This window comes from Rhynchophorus ferrugineus, unplaced genomic scaffold (assembly GCF_030347505.1).
Source record: "Rhynchophorus ferrugineus isolate W39M unplaced genomic scaffold, kcgeb_rfMv2 rfM562, whole genome shotgun sequence".
NCBI lineage: Eukaryota > Metazoa > Arthropoda > Insecta > Coleoptera > Curculionidae > Rhynchophorus > Rhynchophorus ferrugineus.
This window is the reverse complement of record NW_027473139.1, coordinates 32,501-53,135: the sequence shown is the minus strand read 5'-3', so window position 1 is coordinate 53,135 and position 20,635 is coordinate 32,501. Positions and strand designations below refer to the sequence as shown.

Genomic DNA, 20,635 nt, shown 5'->3' with positions numbered 1-20,635 from the left:
CGAACAGGCGCTCGGAGACCCGTACGTGAACCGTCCCCGATACTTACGCAGGAAAGACCAGCTCGGAGCTTTAACAAGCACCAGAGCCATAGACAGATAGTCTACATTTCAAAATGTCCATATACTTACGCAGGAAAGACCAGCTCAGACCTTTAACAAGCACCAGAGCCATAGACTCATGGTCTACATTTCAAAATGTCCCTAACTAAGATCGCGTTCGGATCCGTTCAGAGAAGGATCGAGATGCCGAGCGCGGGTAAACGGCGGGACTAACTACCACCACCTTGACAACCGCAGCCTATGCCCGAACATATCAGGAAGGCGCGTGCATGGATTAACGAGATTCCCACTGTCCTTATCTAAAATTTTACGCAATACTGCCGCGACGGAACCGAACAGGCGCTCGGAGACCCGTACGTGAACCGTCCCCGATACTTACGCAGGAAAGACCAGCTCGGAGCTTTAACAAGCACCAGAGCCATAGACAGATAGTCTACATTTCAAAATGTCCATATACTTACGCAGGAAAGACCAGCTCAGACCTTTAACAAGCACCAGAGCCATAGACTCATGGTCTACATTTCAAAATGTCCCTAACTAAGATCGCGTTCGGATCCGTTCAGAGAAGGATCGAGATGCCGAGCGCGGGTAAACGGCGGGACTAACTACCACCACCTTGACAACCGCAGCCTATGCCCGAACATATCAGGAAGGCGCGTGCATGGATTAACGAGATTCCCACTGTCCTTATCTAAAATTTTACGCAATACGGCCGCGACGGAACCGAACAGGCGCTCGGAGACCCGTACGTGAACCGTCCCCGATACTTACGCAGGAAAGACCAGCTCGGAGCTTTAACAAGCACCAGAGCCATAGACAGATAGTCTACATTTCAAAATGTCCATATACTTACGCAGGAAAGACCAGCTCAGACCTTTAACAAGCACCAGAGCCATAGACTCATGGTCTACAATTCAAAATGTCCCTAACTAAGATCGCGTTCGGATCCGTTCAGAGAAGGATCGAGATGCCGAGCGCGGGTAAACGGCGGGACTAACTACCACCACCTTGACAACCGCAGCCTATGCCCGAACATATCAGGAAGGCGCGTGCATGGATTAACGAGATTCCCACTGTCCTTATCTAAAATTTTACGCAATACTGCCGCGACGGAACCGAACAGGCGCTCGGAGACCCGTACGTGAACCGTTCCCGATACTTACGCAGGAAAGACCAGCTCGGAGCTTTAACAAGCACCAGAGCCATAGACAGATAGTCTACATTTCAAAATGTCCATATACTTACGCAGGAAAGACCAGCTCAGACCTTTAACAAGCACCAGAGCCATAGACTCATGGTCTACATTTCAAAATGTCCCTAACTAAGATCGCGTTCGGATCCGTTCAGAGAAGGATCGAGATGCCGAGCGCGGGTAAACGGCGGGACTAACTACCACCACCTTGACAACCGCAGCCTATGCCCGAACATATCAGGAAGGCGCGTGCATGGATTAACGAGATTCCCACTGTCCTTATCTAAAATTTTACGTAATACGGCCGCGACGGAACCGAACAGGCGCTCGGAGACCCGTACGTGAACCGTCCCCGATACTTACGCAGGAAAGACCAGCTCGGAGCTTTAACAAGCACCAGAGCCATAGACAGATAGTCTACATTTCAAAATGTCCATATACTTACGCAGGAAAGACCAGCTCAGACCTTTAACAAGCACCTGAGCCATAGACTCATGGTCTACATTTCAAAATGTCCCTAACTAAGATCGCGTTCGGATCCGTTCAGAGAAGGATCGAGATGCCGAGCGCGGGTAAACGGCGGGACTAACTACCACCACCTTGACAACCGCAGCCTATGCCCGAACATATCAGGAAGGCGCGTGCATGGATTAACGAGATTCCCACTGTCCTTATCTAAAATTTTACGCAATACTGCCGCGACGGAACCGAACAGGCGCTCGGAGACCCGTACGTGAACCGTCCCCGATACTTACGCAGGAAAGACCAGCTCGGAGCTTTAACAAGCACCAGAGCCATAGACAGATAGTCTACATTTCAAAATGTCCATATACTTACGCAGGAAAGACCAGCTCAGCAGATCGCGTTCGGATCCGTTCAGAGAAGGATCGAGATGCCGAGCGCGGGTAAACGGCGGGACTAACTACCACCACCTTGACAACCGCAGCCTATGCCCGAACATATCAGGAAGGCGCGTGCATGGATTAACGAGATTCCCACTGTCCTTATCTAAAATTTTACGCAATACTGCCGCGACGGAACCGAACAGGCGCTCGGAGACCCGTACGTGAACCGTCCCCGATACTTACGCAGGAAAGACCAGCTCGGAGTTTTAACAAGCACCAGAGCCATAGACAGATAGTCTACATTTCAAAATGTCCATATACTTACGCAGGAAAGACCAGCTCAGCAGATCGCGTTCGCATCCGTTCAGAGAAGGATCGAGATGCCGAGCGCGGGTAAACGGCGGGACTAACTACCACCGCCTTGACAACCGCAGCCTATGCCCGAACATATCAGGAAGGCGCGTGCATGGATTAACGAGATTCCTACTGCCCCCCTAACTTCTCTCCGCTTGGGGAGTAGGACTTGCTAGGACTACTGTTTCAGCGATAGTCCTAATCATAGAGAAAGACAAATAATGCTCATCTTGTAGTGTGGAAAATTGGCAAACTCATAGTAGCAATGGTCCCAGGGTGCTTTGTCCATTCCACCACTCGGACACGGCCAGTTCCGTCAACTCTGCCAAGACTCCCTAACCTAAAACATTAAAAATCATAACTAGACTATTGATATTCCGATGGGAGGATGATTGGCATTAGGAATGATTGAACAATATGAAACACAATCACGAAGTTACTGCACCGTCCTACGGGGTCGCTATCTCAATAGACCTCATACCTTGCAAATCAAACATATAAGTCATCTAACTAATAAACTTCGAGCAGATAAGTCTAATATAAACAAATGTAGTATTCAACATATCCGAAAGTACTTAAGCAAAGGTAGAATCCTGGCCTGTTGGCGTTCGGTCATCAAGTGCAGAGGAACCGCAGGTTGATGTGGATAGCTTCGGACATGTGATTTCCAGATTGATCACGGTCGGCTCTACCAGTTCTGTCAGGGGAACTGGACACGGATAACCTAAAAAATACAAAAAATGTAAATACACCGCTGGTATCTTAATTGGAAGGTGACTAGCAACAAAATAAAATGAAATAAAAGTGGTTAAACAATATCAAAACATATCTACGGCGTCAAATTCACCCTGAAATAATACGAAATATTCATACAAAAGTACAATCTAGTGACACAGATGGTGTCCGACATAACCTCCAAGTGGTGCGAGGGGGTAAAACAAACAAGTCACAGGTCGACAAATCACATAAGATCGGTCTAATCCATAAGAAAACCTAAAAACACAACAATAACAAAATAAAATAAACAAAACGTTTAAACAGAACGAAGACATAACCTCCAATGCGTGTACGTCAATTCTAATGAATGAGAGACGAAAACAATATCCAACGACATAAAGTAGAGAAAGAAATCAGGCGGCGCGCGCCATCTAGCGAGAACCAAGACAATCAAAGAATAGGATTTTCAAATATAGAGAAGCGTAAAATTGTCAAGAATATCATTAAAAATCTTTGAAAATTGTATTATATTATATTCTATTCTATTCTAAATTAATGATATAAATAGAATATGATATAAAATATCCTTAGCTAAGCATCAGAATTCACCCACAGTCGAAACAAAGGAAGAGATATATTCACATCAAGGAAGGCTCTTCGAAACAATCTAACCTAAATTGCAATAACAACAATAAGTAACCTATGATAAATCACTAGATTAACAAACATATACATACATAAACGGCACTCTCACCTAGATTTCAAACTTACTCAAAAATGCTAATTATATAAGGCAATACAGGTCATCACGGATAATCCTCAAAGGAAGTGCACATCCGAGAGGATGTCAAGGGGCAAGTCAGTAACTGTGTATAACCGCAGCAACTCGGAATAAGCGAAAGATTGTTGCATGGAATATATAAACATCTTCAAACTAACATCCGGTCAAATCTCTCAATGTCATTTAGTTGCTCACTAAAAGCAACAATATCATTCAATTACCTTAAAGGTAACCATACGAAGTAACTAATTGGTACCCTATAGTCAATAAATAGACACTTACTGTATAAACTACCCTAATGAAAAGAAATACATGGGTTGACTGTCATGCATGGCCTTCCTACGGAGACAGTCATCGTACCAATGCATCCAAGTGGGGTGTTGGTCCAACAGTAAGGACATGATCATTAAACTAAAAATTCACAATATAGAATTAGTAGGTAGTGAATCGGATCGACAATTATAAATAATAAACGCATATATAGCTGGAGACCACCAAATCCAGTCGCAACAATAAATGACAGTCTATCATAACTCGTCGCACAATTATGTTCCATAGTAATCTCCAAACGATGACACGGCACTAATAGTCGGTCCGAAACGATAAATTAAAGCAACTTTCATCTCATTTTCAATTGATCACATCAAATTCTAAGAACAAATAACATAACCTCATAAATACAGCTGACATGTACCGGTTCGATATACAGAAATCCTAATCTTTGCAAATCCGATCATAACAATTAGGAAATAATTAATGAAATGAATGAGAAATTAGAAAGATACGATATCGATACAATAAAATGGATATTGTTCAATACTCTCATTAAGAAGAGACTGCATGCACGAAGATTCAGAGAAAGGTATTGTCAAAAGTATTGCGATCTATAAAATATCGTCGTAACTCTGTCGTATATCACAAAACCTCTCAAAATTAAAACTTATGCCTGTTATTTTACTACTTAAGCTAAAATAATAAAATTCTCTTTTTCAGCTGTCTTGGTGGTCCTGAAAAGGACCGATATTTGATGATAAAATAGGTTACATTCGTTTTATTTAGTTTTGCTATCTGTCTTTTTAGGTAACAATACAGCTTGGATATTTGGCAGAACGCCGCCCTGGGCTATAGTAACTCCGGATAGGAGTTTGTTCAATTCTTCGTCGTTTCTGATGGCCAATTGCAAATGCCTAGGGATAATCCTGGTTTTCTTGTTATCTCTAGCGGCGTTACCCGCCAATTCGAGAACCTCGGCTGCCAGATATTCCATTACGGCAGCTAAGTAGACGGGAGCACCGGCCCCTACGCGTTCGGCATAATTCCCTTTCCTTAAAAGTCTGTGAATACGACCGACAGGGAATTGTAATCCCGCTCGGTTAGAACGAGACTTCGCCTTTCCCTTCACTTTTCCGCCTTTACCACGTCCGGACATTTTACTATCGATTGCTTCTAGAACTCGCTCGCCTTAGAGTTGAAATCTGTACTAAAACTGTCAACATACTAGCAACGAATTTTGTTCGTAAGCCGAACGCATGATCTCGTACGCGACCAATGAAAGGCTAACTCAGATAATAGGCGGGGCTTAGGAGTGTATTTAAGGAGCCTATAAATTCTAAGGATTCCTGAAATTTGTTTTAGTCTAGTACTTTTCGTGGTTCCTTTAATATCGTAATATTTATTTCGAAATGCCTCCGAAAACAAGCGGTAAGGCGGCCAAAAAGGCCGGTAAGGCTCAGAAAAATATCTCCAAAAGTGACAAGAAAAAGAAACGCAAGAGGAAGGAAAGCTACGCGATCTACATTTACAAAGTTTTAAAGCAAGTTCATCCCGATACGGGTATCTCCAGCAAGGCCATGTCGATCATGAATTCTTTCGTGAACGATATATTCGAAAGGATAGCCGCCGAAGCGTCCCGTCTCGCTCATTACAATAAAAGATCTACTATCACAAGCAGAGAAATCCAAACTGCCGTGCGATTATTGCTGCCCGGTGAATTGGCTAAGCACGCCGTTAGTGAAGGTACCAAAGCCGTCACTAAATATACCAGTTCTAAGTAAACCATAAGCCTTGAATATCATAAAGGAGAAAACGGTTCTTTTCAGAGCCACAATTTAGATAAATAAAAAAAGAAATAATCTTAAAAAAATTAATTTTATATATTATACAGCTGTAGTATCCAATATTGAAATACAAATTTTGTTATCAACAGTATATTATTATTCTTTGGTTATTAGTGATTACATTATTTTTTCTTTAGTTTTTAAAAACAATGCGTATAAGTACACCGACTGTTATTAATTACTAACATGTAGTCGAATATAACTCTGAGATAAAAATCCATAACTCTTTTAGTGGTTTATATAAATATCGATAAAAGAATATTAATTGAATTATCTTCTTTTTCTTTGATTAAATTTAGGTGGTTCTGAAAAGAACCGTTTTTTTTTTGTTGCAAAATACGAATATAAGTAGAGTATTATAAATGATAGAAAATAAAGTTTAGGCACGTTCGCCTCTGATACGTCTGGCTAGCTGAATATCCTTGGGCATGATGGTTACTCGCTTTGCATGTATCGCACATAAATTAGTATCCTCAAAAAGGCCAACTAAATAAGCTTCGCTGGCCTCTTGTAAAGCCATTACCGCCGAACTTTGAAAACGTAAATCGGTCTTGAAATCTTGAGCGATTTCGCGAACCAATCGTTGAAAAGGTAATTTCCTAATCAATAATTCGGTGCTCTTTTGATAACGACGAATCTCCCGCAAAGCGACCGTCCCAGGTCGGTAGCGATGTGGTTTCTTAACGCCACCGGTAGCTGGAGCGCTTTTCCTGGCCGCTTTGGTAGCCAATTGTTTCCTAGGAGCTTTACCTCCTGTTGATTTTCGCGCAGTTTGCTTGGTACGAGCCATATTTTTAAAATAGAGGTAATGAGAAAAATTAACAAACGCAAACGACGGCGACCCCTTTCGGACTGATTCGGTCATAAAATCAGAGAGTCCTTTTTATAACATGTTATCTAATCTGATTGGTCCGTTTTGTGCCAGTGGGCGGAACTCAATCCTAAGTCTACAAAACCGGGCTGATTGAATGTAATCGACAACAGTTGTCCGTAGCACTCGTGTTGTGAGCGCGCTACTTATTCGAGATCATTTATTTTTTTTGTATTAGGTTCGATAAAAGATGACCGGCAGAGGTAAAGGTGGTAAAGGTTTGGGAAAAGGAGGAGCCAAGCGGCATCGTAAAGTGCTTCGTGATAATATCCAAGGTATTACGAAGCCCGCCATTAGAAGATTGGCTAGACGAGGCGGCGTAAAACGTATATCTGGTCTGATTTACGAAGAGACCAGAGGTGTTTTAAAAGTGTTTTTGGAAAACGTCATCAGAGATGCCGTTACATATACCGAACACGCCAAAAGAAAAACCGTTACCGCAATGGATGTAGTATACGCCTTGAAACGTCAAGGACGTACATTATACGGGTTTGGAGGTTAAGTCACATTTTATTCGCGAACTAACGTGAAATGTGACCCTCAAAATTAATTTTAGAAAAATTAAACAACGGTTCTTTTCAGAACCACAAATTTATCGATATTTAAAAAACGGAAGCTCTATTAGGATTTAAGGATAATCTTTCAATCATTACAATCATCATAATTTTATTTAAAATAATAATTTAAGTATAACTGGCCCTAATTATTTGAGGGTTTGGATTCCAAAACTCTATACTTAATAAATAGACCGCCCCTTAAATTCATCGTTAATTACATAGATTATATACAAGGCGCGATGTTATAATACGGTTCGATTTTACTAAAGGAGAACCGCTAGAAATAAATCCTTCATATTATTTCGACTTAATTGTTGTTTAATAAAACGATAATTATTGGTATTGGAATGTCTCTTAATTTATCTTACACACCCAAAAAACAATCTTTAAAGTACTTAAACTGTTTATTAGAATATTTTAAATAATTAGTAAGTGCAAGTCATAATATGAGTTTTAATTTTAAGTTCTTTTTTTGTTTTATTATTTTGGTGGTCCTGAAAAGGACCGATAGTTAAAAGGTTTTTGTACGACACAAAAACCCTAAGGCTCATGTAACTTATTTGGTTTTACTATCTGTTTTTTTCGGTAACAATACGGCCTGGATGTTTGGTAGAACGCCGCCCTGGGCTATAGTAACACCGGAGAGGAGTTTGTTCAGTTCTTCGTCATTTCTGATGGCCAATTGTAAATGCCTAGGGATAATCCTTGTTTTCTTGTTGTCTCTAGCGGCGTTACCTGCCAACTCGAGAACTTCGGCCGCCAAATATTCCATTACGGCAGCTAAGTAGACGGGAGCACCGGCCCCTACGCGTTCGGCATAATTTCCTTTCCTTAAAAGCCGGTGAATACGGCCAACAGGAAATTGTAATCCCGCTCGGTTGGAACGAGATTTCGCCTTTCCCTTCACTTTTCCACCCTTACCACGTCCAGACATTGTATTGCTAACTTTTTTAAACTAAAAATAACCGAAAAACTAATGGCGACAACGCTCACGTCCTTTCGACAACGAATGAACAACTGGCAGTGAACTGTCCAGCGAATAGCTTTTATTCGGCAACTTCTCAAAACACTAGTACGTTTCCTACTCGACCAATCAGAGCTTTCTACGACATAACGCCAAGAATGGGCGGAGCTTAGAAGTGTAGCGTCATTTATCAAATAATTAAACGACTATAGGTATATTTCGGTTTAGTCTTTTATCTTTTGCTGTATGGGTAGGTCGCGAATCTCATTCGTTTAAAATGCCACCGAAGACAAGCGGTAAAGCGGCAAAAAAGGCTGGAAAAGCCCAGAAAAACATTTCTAAGAGCGATAAGAAAAAAAAGCGTAGGAGGAAGGAAAGCTACGCGATTTACATATACAAAGTTTTAAAGCAGGTTCATCCCGATACGGGTATTTCCAGCAAGGCCATGTCGATTATGAATTCTTTCGTGAACGATATATTCGAAAGGATAGCCGCCGAAGCGTCGCGCCTCGCCCATTACAATAAAAGATCGACCATCACGAGCAGAGAAATCCAAACCGCCGTTAGGTTATTGTTACCCGGTGAATTGGCTAAGCATGCCGTTAGCGAAGGTACCAAAGCTGTCACTAAATATACCAGTTCTAAGTAAACGAAATATATTATTTTGAAGGTGATCATAATAATATGAAGGGTGGAAAACGGCTCTTTTCAGAGCCCCAAAATGTTTAAAGAAGAAAAAAAGAAATAAACTATTGTTAAGAAGATAGGATATATACGAAGTCAAATAAATTAAAATATAGTAATCGTTCATAAAAATGTTAAAATATCCAGAAAAAAATATTTTATTTTATATATTCATTCCTTTACGGTAACATAATAACAGTATATGTGATACCCCTTTCTTATCGTGATATAAACTTCAAGTCAATCCAGCAGGTGTTCACACCTTATTACTAAGGATTCCTCAATATTCACAATATATTTGTGAGCATAATATTCTAAATTCAATTCACAAATATTATAACTAAAGCGTCATATAAACGGAAAAAATATCAATGTCTCTTTTTTCTAATAGAAGTTGGTGGTTCTGAGAAGAACCTTTTTTTTTCATATAAATACAAAAAACGACCTTAATATAGGACAGCCGTAGCATTTATGCACGTTCGCCTCTAATGCGTCTGGCTAATTGAATGTCCTTAGGCATGATAGTTACTCGTTTAGCATGGATCGCACACAAATTGGTGTCTTCAAAGAGACCAACCAAATAGGCCTCGCTAGCTTCTTGCAAAGCCATCACTGCCGAACTTTGGAAACGTAAATCGGTCTTGAAATCCTGAGCGATTTCGCGAACCAATCGTTGGAAAGGCAATTTCCTAATCAATAATTCGGTACTCTTCTGATAGCGTCGGATTTCTCTTAGAGCGACCGTACCGGGTCTGTAACGATGCGGTTTTTTAACACCACCGGTAGCGGGAGCGCTTTTCCTGGCTGCTTTAGTAGCCAATTGTTTTCTGGGAGCCTTACCTCCGGTTGATTTTCGAGCAGTTTGCTTGGTACGAGCCATCGTCTAAACGGGTCTGACTTCAAACGTGTAGGAAGAATTACAAGCGCAAGCACCAACGAACTTTTGGAAACTGATCGAAGGTGTCAAAGAAATCTCCCTTTTTAATAATGTGTGAAGATATTCTGATTGGTCCGGCTAGCATCTGTGGGCGGGACCCGATTCGAACTCAACAAAACCCATGGTAGGATTTGAAATTGAAATAGTTACCCGTAGTATTCGAGGTGTACGCTGCACAATTCGATTATAAATTTGCTTTCTTTTAATACTAAATTGAATAAATCATGACGGGCAGAGGTAAAGGTGGTAAAGGTTTGGGAAAAGGAGGCGCTAAGCGGCATCGTAAAGTGCTTCGTGATAATATCCAAGGTATTACGAAACCCGCCATCAGAAGATTGGCTAGGCGGGGTGGAGTTAAACGTATATCCGGTCTAATTTATGAAGAAACCAGAGGTGTATTAAAAGTATTTTTGGAAAACGTTATCAGAGACGCCGTCACTTATACCGAACACGCCAAAAGGAAAACCGTTACTGCCATGGATGTAGTATACGCCCTCAAACGCCAAGGACGAACCCTATACGGATTTGGCGGTTAAATAAAGTATTATATATGCTGACCAATTAAAACAGAACAACGTATCTATTCAACTAAAGAAAACAACGGTTCTTTTCAGAGCCACAAATTTACTAGCATAAAAAAAGAAATTTATTATTCGAAAATGGACTAAGATGACGTTAAATTTTATTAAATATCTGCTCCTTTCATCTAAGATTTACTTGTAAAGTAACAAATATACTGCATTATAATAGACGATCGTAATATAAAAAGATAGATAAAGTTTAAAATAAGATTTCATAATAAATGTTAGGTTAATGACAAGAATGTAAATGATGGTGAACAATCGAATACCGAATCTTCGTTGAAGCTTTAATATAGTTTTCCTTTAGAGAGAAAATACTCCGAGATAAACTTCGCGTCGATGAGCTTGGAGAATCCTTAAGATTTCAAAGAAGGTACGGTAGTTCTACGCACGTATGTATGGAGATCGCGTTCCATGTATTTATTGACTTTAGATAACTATTTATGAAAACAGATTTCAACTAAAGAAGCAAAATATACTATAATATATATGAGCATTGTATCGATACAGAAGGGTTTGACACGATATTCTTATAGACGTCTCGATATCGTTGCTCACCCGATACGTTCGATTGTAACCCAGAGTTCGGATGGTGTTAAGAAACCGTTAAATAAGAAGTATATTAGTATAGGATCGGTTAATTTTCATGTCATTGTTTTCTTACAGTTAATTCGACAACGGTACGTTTCGATATAGATTCGTTTTGGACAACGAACAATCTGTACCGCATCAATTAGGAATAATATGTCTCGTTTCTCCAATAATAGCATTAGATCTGTACGGAATTGCATTTATATCAAAAGACGATATATCGGGGGACGTAGATTTGAAAAGATATATTTTCATAGTTATAACCGAAAGTCTATAACTCGAATGTAAATTGGTAGTTTCGACGGAATCGAGAGCAACGCTTGATTTTGTGCTTCCTTCTAAGACGATAGTCAACGTAAAATTTATTGGTAAAGTTTGCTACTTCTACTACGTTTTATCTTTTAACGCCTCGAACATAAATCGTATGATATTCTAAAGGATTTATGTATTTAATATGAGAAATAAGTAAACGGTTCCAAGCTCGATGAACGTTTCGACGAAGCCGGAATATGGAACGTCGTTCGCGCTCGACCGTTCAGTCCTCCGTTCGGCTCATATCATATAGGGTACGCATTAAATGAGAGCGACCGCCAGACAGTTAAAATACGCGAACGAGAAGCATACGCACGTACGTAACTTTGTCAAACGAATCGTGATTAGAACGTTCTTATAAGAAAATTAAGAAATTATATCAGAATGTCGGACGTCGATATTAGCGGACAAGCGGTTTCTCCTTCGTCGAATCAAGGGAGTGGAGGAAATTCCGCCGCCGTTGTTAACGCATCGTCAACAGGCACACCGGCCGGGTCGAATTCATCTTCGGTGTCGGCTACGGGAGCCGCATCAGCTACAGCCGGTAGCGCAGGTTCGTCTGCAGGAGGGAAGAAAGAAAAATCCACTTCGAGCAAGGCGAAGAGTTCTAAATCGAAAGTTAGTCATCCTCCGATCGCTGATATGGTAACGAGTGCAATTAAAGGATTGAAAGAGAAAGGCGGAACTTCCTTCAGAGCTATTAAAAAATACATAGCGGCCAATTACAAAGTGGATGCTGACAAATTATCGCCCTTTATAAAGAAATATATAAAGACGTGGATCGCTTCGGGTGTTTTGGTACAAACGAAGGGCAAAGGAGCTTCCGGATCATTTAAATTAGCGGCTTCGGCACGTAAAGCAGGAGGTACGACAGCCGCAGGTACGAAGAAAAGAAAAACGGCCACTGCCAAAACCGGACAGAAAAATAAACGAAAACCAGTAGGAGGTGCCGCGACAGCTACGACAGCCGGTGGTAAAAAAGCGTCTGCCAAAAAAACCTCAGAGAAAACGGAAAAAAAGACGACCGCCGCCTCCGCCTCAACTAAGAAAACCACAGCTAAAAGTAAGAAAGGTGAATCTGCAACTTTGGCCGAGAAAAAAGCTTCTGCCAAAAAAGCCGTCGAAAAGAAAACAGGAAAGAAATCTACCGCCGCCACGACTACGTCCGCTTCCAATGCCGCCGCTAATAGTTCATCTTCGAAAGCAGCAAAAAGCAACACGGCCGCAAGATCCCCGAAATCGCCTTCCAAAGCGAAAAAATCTAATAAAGCCGGACCTACGAAAAAGCCCAAGGCGCCTAAACCGAAAAGTGCTAAGACGACGACCTCAACTGTTCGTGTTGCCGCTGGTGAAGGTGCGAAAACTAAAAAACCAGTATCACCAAAGAAAAAGAAATAAAACTATTTCTACTACGTATGACGATATATTAAACAGGCGACACATTTCATCGTCAGATCAAGAAGACACGGAGTTGAAAATTACAAATATCCCGACACTCCTGGACGTGCTACGACTTCCCTAAAAAATACGTTCGTCCAAGACCGTATTTTTTTAATAGAAAAAAAACGGTTCTTTTCAGAACCACAATATAACTTTATAAAAGAAAGAATATTTATATAATTTATTTATTATCTTATTATTACTTAAATGATTATTTTCTAGATAGAGCCGTAACTAATTAGGGAACCGATCGATCGATACTCTAAAACAGTAATAAAGGAATATTCAGTACAGATCAGATTATTTATAAATTTTCTAGTTAATATTTATTCTTTAATAAGAACGCGTATTCTAACTTCTTTTTTATACGATTTTGTTGGCCCTGAAAAGGACCGATATTAAAGGGCGTATGCAAAACTTTAAACGGTTTGCGTTATCTATTTGGTTTTGCTGTCTGTCTTTTTAGGCAATAATACTGCTTGAATGTTAGGCAAGACGCCGCCCTGGGCAATAGTAACGCCAGATAACAGTTTATTCAATTCCTCGTCGTTTCTGATGGCCAATTGTAAATGCCTAGGGATAATCCTTGTTTTCTTGTTGTCTCTAGCGGCGTTACCCGCCAACTCGAGAACTTCGGCCGCCAGATATTCCATTACGGCAGCTAAGTAAACGGGAGCACCGGCCCCTACGCGTTCGGCATAATTTCCTTTCCTTAGAAGTCGGTGAATACGACCGACAGGAAATTGTAATCCCGCACGATTGGAACGAGACTTCGCCTTTCCCTTCACTTTTCCGCCTTTACCACGTCCGGACATGTTAATCTCGATCGTTGTTAGATACTGCTCACCTTTAAATCAAAAACGGTACTGGAAATTTCTTACAGATCGGCCTGGAATTTTGTCCGCGAGCCAAACTCGTTATATCATACGCGACCAATCAGACTCTAACTCGGGCTATGGGCGGGGCTTAGAAGTGTTCCTTCGAATGTTATAAGTTCTAGAATTAAAGGCATTTTTTTAGTTAAGTACTCTTTGAGGTACGTGAGACGTCGGGATTTTTATTTCGAAATGCCACCGAAGACAAGCGGTAAGGCGGCCAAGAAAGCCGGAAAAGCCCAGAAAAATATCTCTAAGAGCGACAAGAAAAAGAAGCGCAGGAGGAAGGAAAGCTATGCGATTTACATATACAAAGTTTTAAAGCAGGTTCATCCCGATACGGGTATCTCCAGCAAGGCCATGTCGATCATGAATTCTTTCGTGAACGATATATTCGAAAGGATAGCCGCCGAAGCGTCGCGTCTCGCCCATTACAATAAGAGATCAACGATCACGAGCAGAGAAATCCAAACCGCCGTTAGGTTATTGTTACCCGGTGAGTTGGCTAAGCACGCCGTTAGCGAAGGTACCAAAGCAGTCACCAAATATACCAGTTCTAAGTAAATTAATTCACATACCTATGTGTGTTTCAATATACTACTTACCTGCAAAATCGGTTCTTTTCAGAACCACAATTGGATATACATTTTAAAAAATGAAATGTTAAACAGTAGCTGACATTTTATAAAAACAGAATTTTCAGATATATATATATATATTGTAGTTATTGTATTGAATTATATTATATCATTATAATCTGTTATATAGTAAGTATATAGAATAAGTTTTGTAAAAATGGTACGGCCCGAGATTGTTATTTAAAAATAAGGTAAAGTATTTCTGGAGTGACTTCGAAAATATGTGTATTCATTTTTATTACGTTTATGACTATATGATAATTAATTTATTTTTCCTAACTGTGGCTAATTGTGGATTGTGGCTAATTTCTACACGATAAGTATTAATCACGGGAACGTCTCGAAATGAACAAATAGGAACTGTAATTAATCAAGAATTTAGAATGGAACTATCGTCCTAATATAATGAGGATCGTCAAAGAGAAGATACTTTTTTTTTCGTTTACTAGGTTGACCTTGCTTGGGGACAGTGGAACTCAGTGGAAAATCGCTGATGGTGGGTGAGGAGGATAGGCCTGTGGTCAGAATCGATATCTTGGAGTACTTGCAGGTCAGAGGCTTGATTCGAATTTTGATAGATAAAAAAGTCAATTATTGTCGGTCGATTGGAGGAGTAGTGAGTTGGTTCGCTTGGAGCAATAAGCCCAAGTTCCAACTCATCTATTATCCCGGCCGATAGTAATTCTTCCAATAGCTGTGTGGTTGATGGCGTTGAAAATGGCCTGAAAATCTCCTTGGTCATCTGAATATGTTCCGAAGAGTATTTCGCCAATGGAGATCGGGTTCGTGTTCTAGTGGAATCCAGACCAGCCAGACGACTGTTATCTTGAGTTCCCCGTACATGAGTGGGGGGAGGAATTGGTCTTTTGGGTTTGGTTGTTTTTGGAGTAGGTCGGCACTTGCATCCCGAGTAATTTGCGGTGTATGGTTCTCAACAGTTGGTGCATTTCGGCGGGGAATTTCTGTCTTTGGGACTTGACGTAGGCCGGAGTGGCTTTACAGTTGGCCGATGAATGACCGTAGAATTGGCAGTTAAAACGTTGAACGCGCCTGCCGTTGCCGCGCTGGGCTTGGACTTTTACCACCTGATTCATTAGGCGGTCGACCGCGAAGATACGGCGTTCCTCTCGAGGAACCGACCAACATGGATTGGATTGAAACCGAGCTTCATGAGCGCGGTTCGGACTTCGAGTTACCATTACGTCGAGAGAGAAATATAATATATTAGCTGACCCCGCAGACACTACCGTACCCTGTACTCAATGGATAAATAAAGGATTCATTCTATCAAATTCTTCGTTCAAATCACTTTCGAATCATCCTTAGGAACATTCTGATATCGGAAAACCTTATCCGTAGTCGATAAACGATATCTAACGGATGAATTATAGAAAATGGCCAATAAGCGGCAAATATCCGATCGTAAGGGTGCACCATCGTTTCGGCGAATCATTCTTTTGGAATCTTACGTTCTACAAGCAAAACATTTATTCATAGGTATATACCGATAATAACGAACGGGCCGACGTAACAACCTAAAATGTCCTGAAATACGTGAGAACAGTTTTACTCCGATCGCCGTATCGATATGTGACAGTATCCATCCTATGAAGGATCTTTACATTCTACTAGCATAATTTTATGGATCGGAATTTTCCGACTTTTAAAGAACGTGATCGGCAGTCTAGAAACGGCCTGAGGACGTATTAACACGAGAGGTTAAAATTATTGCTTTAGAAGTTCACGTTGTCTAAAGCTAAAGTTTATTCATCGGAACATTCCGATAATAACGAGAACGGGCAGACGTAAAAACGAAAAATTTGCGCAACGTCCGTATAAACGATCTGTTCTAAAACACCCATACATTTCCGATAGCTGGCGAGAGACCCGCGCTTAAATCGTGTGCGCTTCTACGTGGGGCGATACGAGAGACGGATACGACGGGTCGGGTCGACCGGCGCTGTGACACTTTTACCGAGTGGCTTTTGATCAGCGAAGGTGGTATTACATATTATATGTTAATATATAAGATCCGAACCGTATTTTTTTATTTATCTAAATAAAAAGCGTATTTCGTCGTGTTATTATATATTCGTAACGCTCTCGCGATTTTGTATCGTCGTTTCGTTGTTCTTCCTGGTCGGTTTTTTTCGATATATCGGGAAGCGTACGACGACGACGACGGTATCACTGCGAGATCGCGAATTCGGCGGGAACATTCGGCTTCGTTAGAAGAAGATGATCCACGATTCATATGCGATTGGAATTATTATTTTTATGGACGTATCGGTTTTTCATCGGAACGTTCATAAAACAGCAACACATTTTGCGATAGCTCTCTGCTCTCCGAGCGAGAATAAAATAAAAAATCACGAAACGTTTCTCGTACGAGGTTTCCTTGTCGCTTTATATATTTCTATCTAGCGAAGGGTTCGGAGAGAATGTTTTTCGAGGTCTTATAAACGCCGAACGATATTTTGCGGCATCCAATTTTCGACGTAGTCGACGATCGTCGTCGATAATCGAGATAATTGGGTGCCTAGTCGATCGGTTGTGTATAAAAAAAACAAAAGATGTGTCTAAGATGATGATATCGTTTTGTTTTATTAGACAACTAATATTAAAATGTAAGAGCGTGGCGCCTCGGACCGGTTTTTCCGTCGTCTAGGCGCGCTATCATGCACCTCCTTTTTATTAGTCGTCGATATATATTATATATCGTCGTCTTACGCACACGTTTCTTTATAAGTCAAACTTATAAAATAAACTGTGTCTGTATTTGTTTTATCTGCTTCGTGTCGATAAAATAATAAGAACAGTTCCCTGGTTGATCCTGCCAGTAGTCATATGCTTGTCTCAAAGATTAAGCCATGCATGTCTCAGTACATACCGAATTAAGGTGAAACCGCGAAAGGCTCATTAAATCAGTTATGGTTCCTTAGATCGTACCCACAATTACTTGGATAACTGTGGTAATTCTAGAGCTAATACATGCAAACAGAGCTCCGACCAGAGATGGAAGGAGTGCTTTTATTAGATCAAAACCAATCGGTTTCGGGTTCGCGCTCGTCATCGTACAACTTGGTGACTCTGAATAACTTTAAGCTGATCGCACGGTCTCGCACCGGCGACACATCTTTCAAATGTCTGCCTTATCAACTGTCGATGGTAGGTTCTGCGCCTACCATGGTCGTAACGGGTAACGGGGAATCAGGGTTCGATTCCGGAGAGGGAGCCTGAGAAACGGCTACCACATCCAAGGAAGGCAGCAGGCGCGCAAATTACCCACTCCCGGCACGGGGAGGTAGTGACGAAAAATAACGATACGGGACTCATCCGAGGCCCCGTAATCGGAATGAGTACACTCTAAACCCTTTAACGAGGATCAATTGGAGGGCCAGTCTGGTGCCAGCAGCCGCGGTAATTCCAGCTCCAATAGCGTATATTAAAGTTGTTGCGGTTAAAAAGCTCGTAGTCGAATTTGTGTCTCGCGCCGCCGGTTCATCGTTCGCGGTGTTAACTGGCGTGTTTTTCGCGAGACGTCCTGCCGGTGGGCTTAGTCGTGTCGCGTCGCCGTCGCGCGTGCGTTTCGGCGTGCGTGTTGTGCGCGTCGTGGTTACGACGGCCCAACTCAATCCTGCCGCGGTGCTCTTTACTGAGTGTCGAGGTGGGCCGGCACGTTTACTTTGAACAAATTAGAGTGCTCAAAGCAGGCTAAAATTTCGCCTGAATACTGTATGCATGGAATAATGGAATAGGACCTCGGTTCTATTTTGTTGGTTTTCGGAACCCCGAGGTAATGATTAATAGGAACGGATGGGGGCATTCGTATTGCGACGTTAGAGGTGAAATTCTTGGATCGTCGCAAGACGAACAGAAGCGAAAGCATTTGCCAAAAACGCTTTCATTGATCAAGAACGAAAGTTAGAGGTTCGAAGGCGATCAGATACCGCCCTAGTTCTAACCTTAAACGATGCCAGCTAGCGATCCGTCGACGTTCCCTAATATGACTCGACGGGCAGCTTCCGGGAAACCAAAGCTTTTGGGTTCCGGGGGAAGTATGGTTGCAAAGCTGAAACTTAAAGGAATTGACGGAAGGGCACCACCAGGAGTGGAGCCTGCGGCTTAATTTGACTCAACACGGGAAACCTCACCTGGTCCTGACACTAGAAGGATTGACAGATTGAGAGCTCTTTCTTGATTCGGTGGGTGGTGGTGCATGGCCGTTCTTAGTTGGTGGAGTGATTTGTCTGGTTAATTCCGATAACGAACGAGACTCTAGCCTGCTAACTAGGCGCTTTTTGACATCCTAAAGGCCCGCCGGCCGCGTTGCTTTCGGGTTTCGCGGTTCGTGCGCGGTTTTTACTGTCGGCGTACAAACTATTCTTCTTAGAGGGACAGGCGGCTTCTAGCCGCACGAGATTGAGCAATAACAGGTCTGTGATGCCCTTAGATGTTCTGGGCCGCACGCGCGCTACACTGAAGGAATCAGCGTGTCTTCCCTGGCCGAGCGGCCCGGGTAACCCGCTGAACCTCCTTCGTGCTAGGGATTGGGGCTTGCAATTGTTCCCCATGAACGAGGAATTCCCAGTAAGCGCGAGTCATAAGCTCGCGTTGATTACGTCCCCTGCCCTTTGTACACACCGCCCGTCGCTACTACCGATTGAATGATTTAGTGAGGTCTTCGGATCGACACGCGATGGCGTTTCGGCGTCGTCGATGTGTAGGAAAAGATGACCAAACTTGATCATTTAGAGGAAGTAAAAGTCGTAACAAGGTTTCCGTAGGTGAACCTGCGGAAGGATCATTACAGTGTGTTGTTATGCCTATATATATATAATAGGTAAACGTACAAGTCTGTAAAAATCATTGTCGAACGTTAAAGAGCCATCTACGAAGTTCGGAAGTTCCGATCGAATTTCGACGTCGTCAACGTAGCTGTTTTCGGGTACCTATAATATATGGTTTTAAAAGATGTACGCCCGAAAGCGGAGATATATACGATGAAGATGTTGTTATATAGGACGACGAGTAATAATCGTCGGCCTACGACGGATTTCGTTATAAATGGACAAATCGAGCGCAAAATAAAACGATTTTGCCAATTATATTTCTAATCGACGTTTCGATCCTCATATCGACGAACATATACGATGATCGGTAATGTGATTAGTTTACGAAAATCTTATCACCCTTCGTTTGTTTCATTCCAAAAGGGTGAGATTTAGTTTACGAAAATATTGCCAAACTATGATCAGCGTATGCTCTTTTGTTGTCGTACGAGGTGAGACGACGAAAATTTACAACGAACGTCACCATTTCGAGTAGTCTGTCTCCGCTCCTCTCGTTGTGTGTAGTGGAGAAGACGAAAATAAACCGTAAGAGCGTTTTAAAGTCGACGGCGGCTGCGAAAGGGGCGCAAGCGCTGTCTATGACGTGAGCGCGCGTCGTCGTCGTCGTCGTCGTCTTATAATAGAAACGTTTCGATATGCGTTTAAAACCTAACTTAAAAAAAGATTACCCTAAACGGTGGATCACTTGGCTCGTGGGTCGATGAAGAACGCAGCTAATTGCGCGTCAACTTGTGAACTGCAGGACACATGAACATCGACATTTCGAACGCACATTGCGGTCCTGGGATCTCATACCCGGACCACTCCTGGCTGAGGGTCGTATCTCATTTCAAGACTGCTCGGATTTTCTTTGATCTTCGCGATCGACGAGAAATGTCTGAGCGTGCTGAGCGTATAAGCGCGATTCGATCGCGACGTTCTAAAACGTGACAGCGGACCCGTACGTGTGACCTAACTCTCTCGTACGGGTCGTACGAATATGAAAGGGATGAGACGTGTTTAAAACGGTCGTTCGCACGTTTTTGTGATAAACGTGCGCGCACCATTAATACGATCGTCGTATCCGATAAAATTAGTTTTTAATCGACGTCGGATCGTAGGTGCGTTGTCTCTCGAATACGAGGGAGAAAACACCGTTTTTCGACGGCGCGTCTTTTCCATTCTAAACTTTTATATTTCGTATTGGCTCCTAATCTTCATTATTATGATGATTACGAGCGCCACGCATATTAAACTAGCGACCTCAGAGCAGGTGAGACTACCCGC

General features: G+C 41.9%; 3 non-coding genes across 3 annotated transcripts in view; all 3 read left to right on the top strand.

Annotated features, from left to right (window-relative positions):
• The first annotated feature begins 17,336 nt into the window (after positions 1 to 17,336).
• LOC143206144 (small subunit ribosomal RNA) lies at positions 17,337 to 19,326 on the top strand. The gene has a single exon (XR_013008152.1). It is a non-coding gene; the product is annotated as a small subunit ribosomal RNA (ribosomal RNA).
• A 708-nt stretch (positions 19,327 to 20,034) lies between these two features.
• On the top strand, positions 20,035 to 20,189 carry LOC143206143 (5.8S ribosomal RNA). Its single transcript, XR_013008151.1, has one exon. It is a non-coding gene; the product is annotated as a 5.8S ribosomal RNA (ribosomal RNA).
• A 418-nt stretch (positions 20,190 to 20,607) lies between these two features.
• LOC143206145 (large subunit ribosomal RNA) overlaps positions 20,608 to 20,635 on the top strand; it is a 4,098-nt gene continuing 4,070 nt past the window's right edge. The window contains exon 1 of the ribosomal RNA XR_013008153.1: positions 20,608 to 20,635. This exon is cut by the window's right edge and continues 4,070 nt beyond it. This is a non-coding gene — a ribosomal RNA (large subunit ribosomal RNA).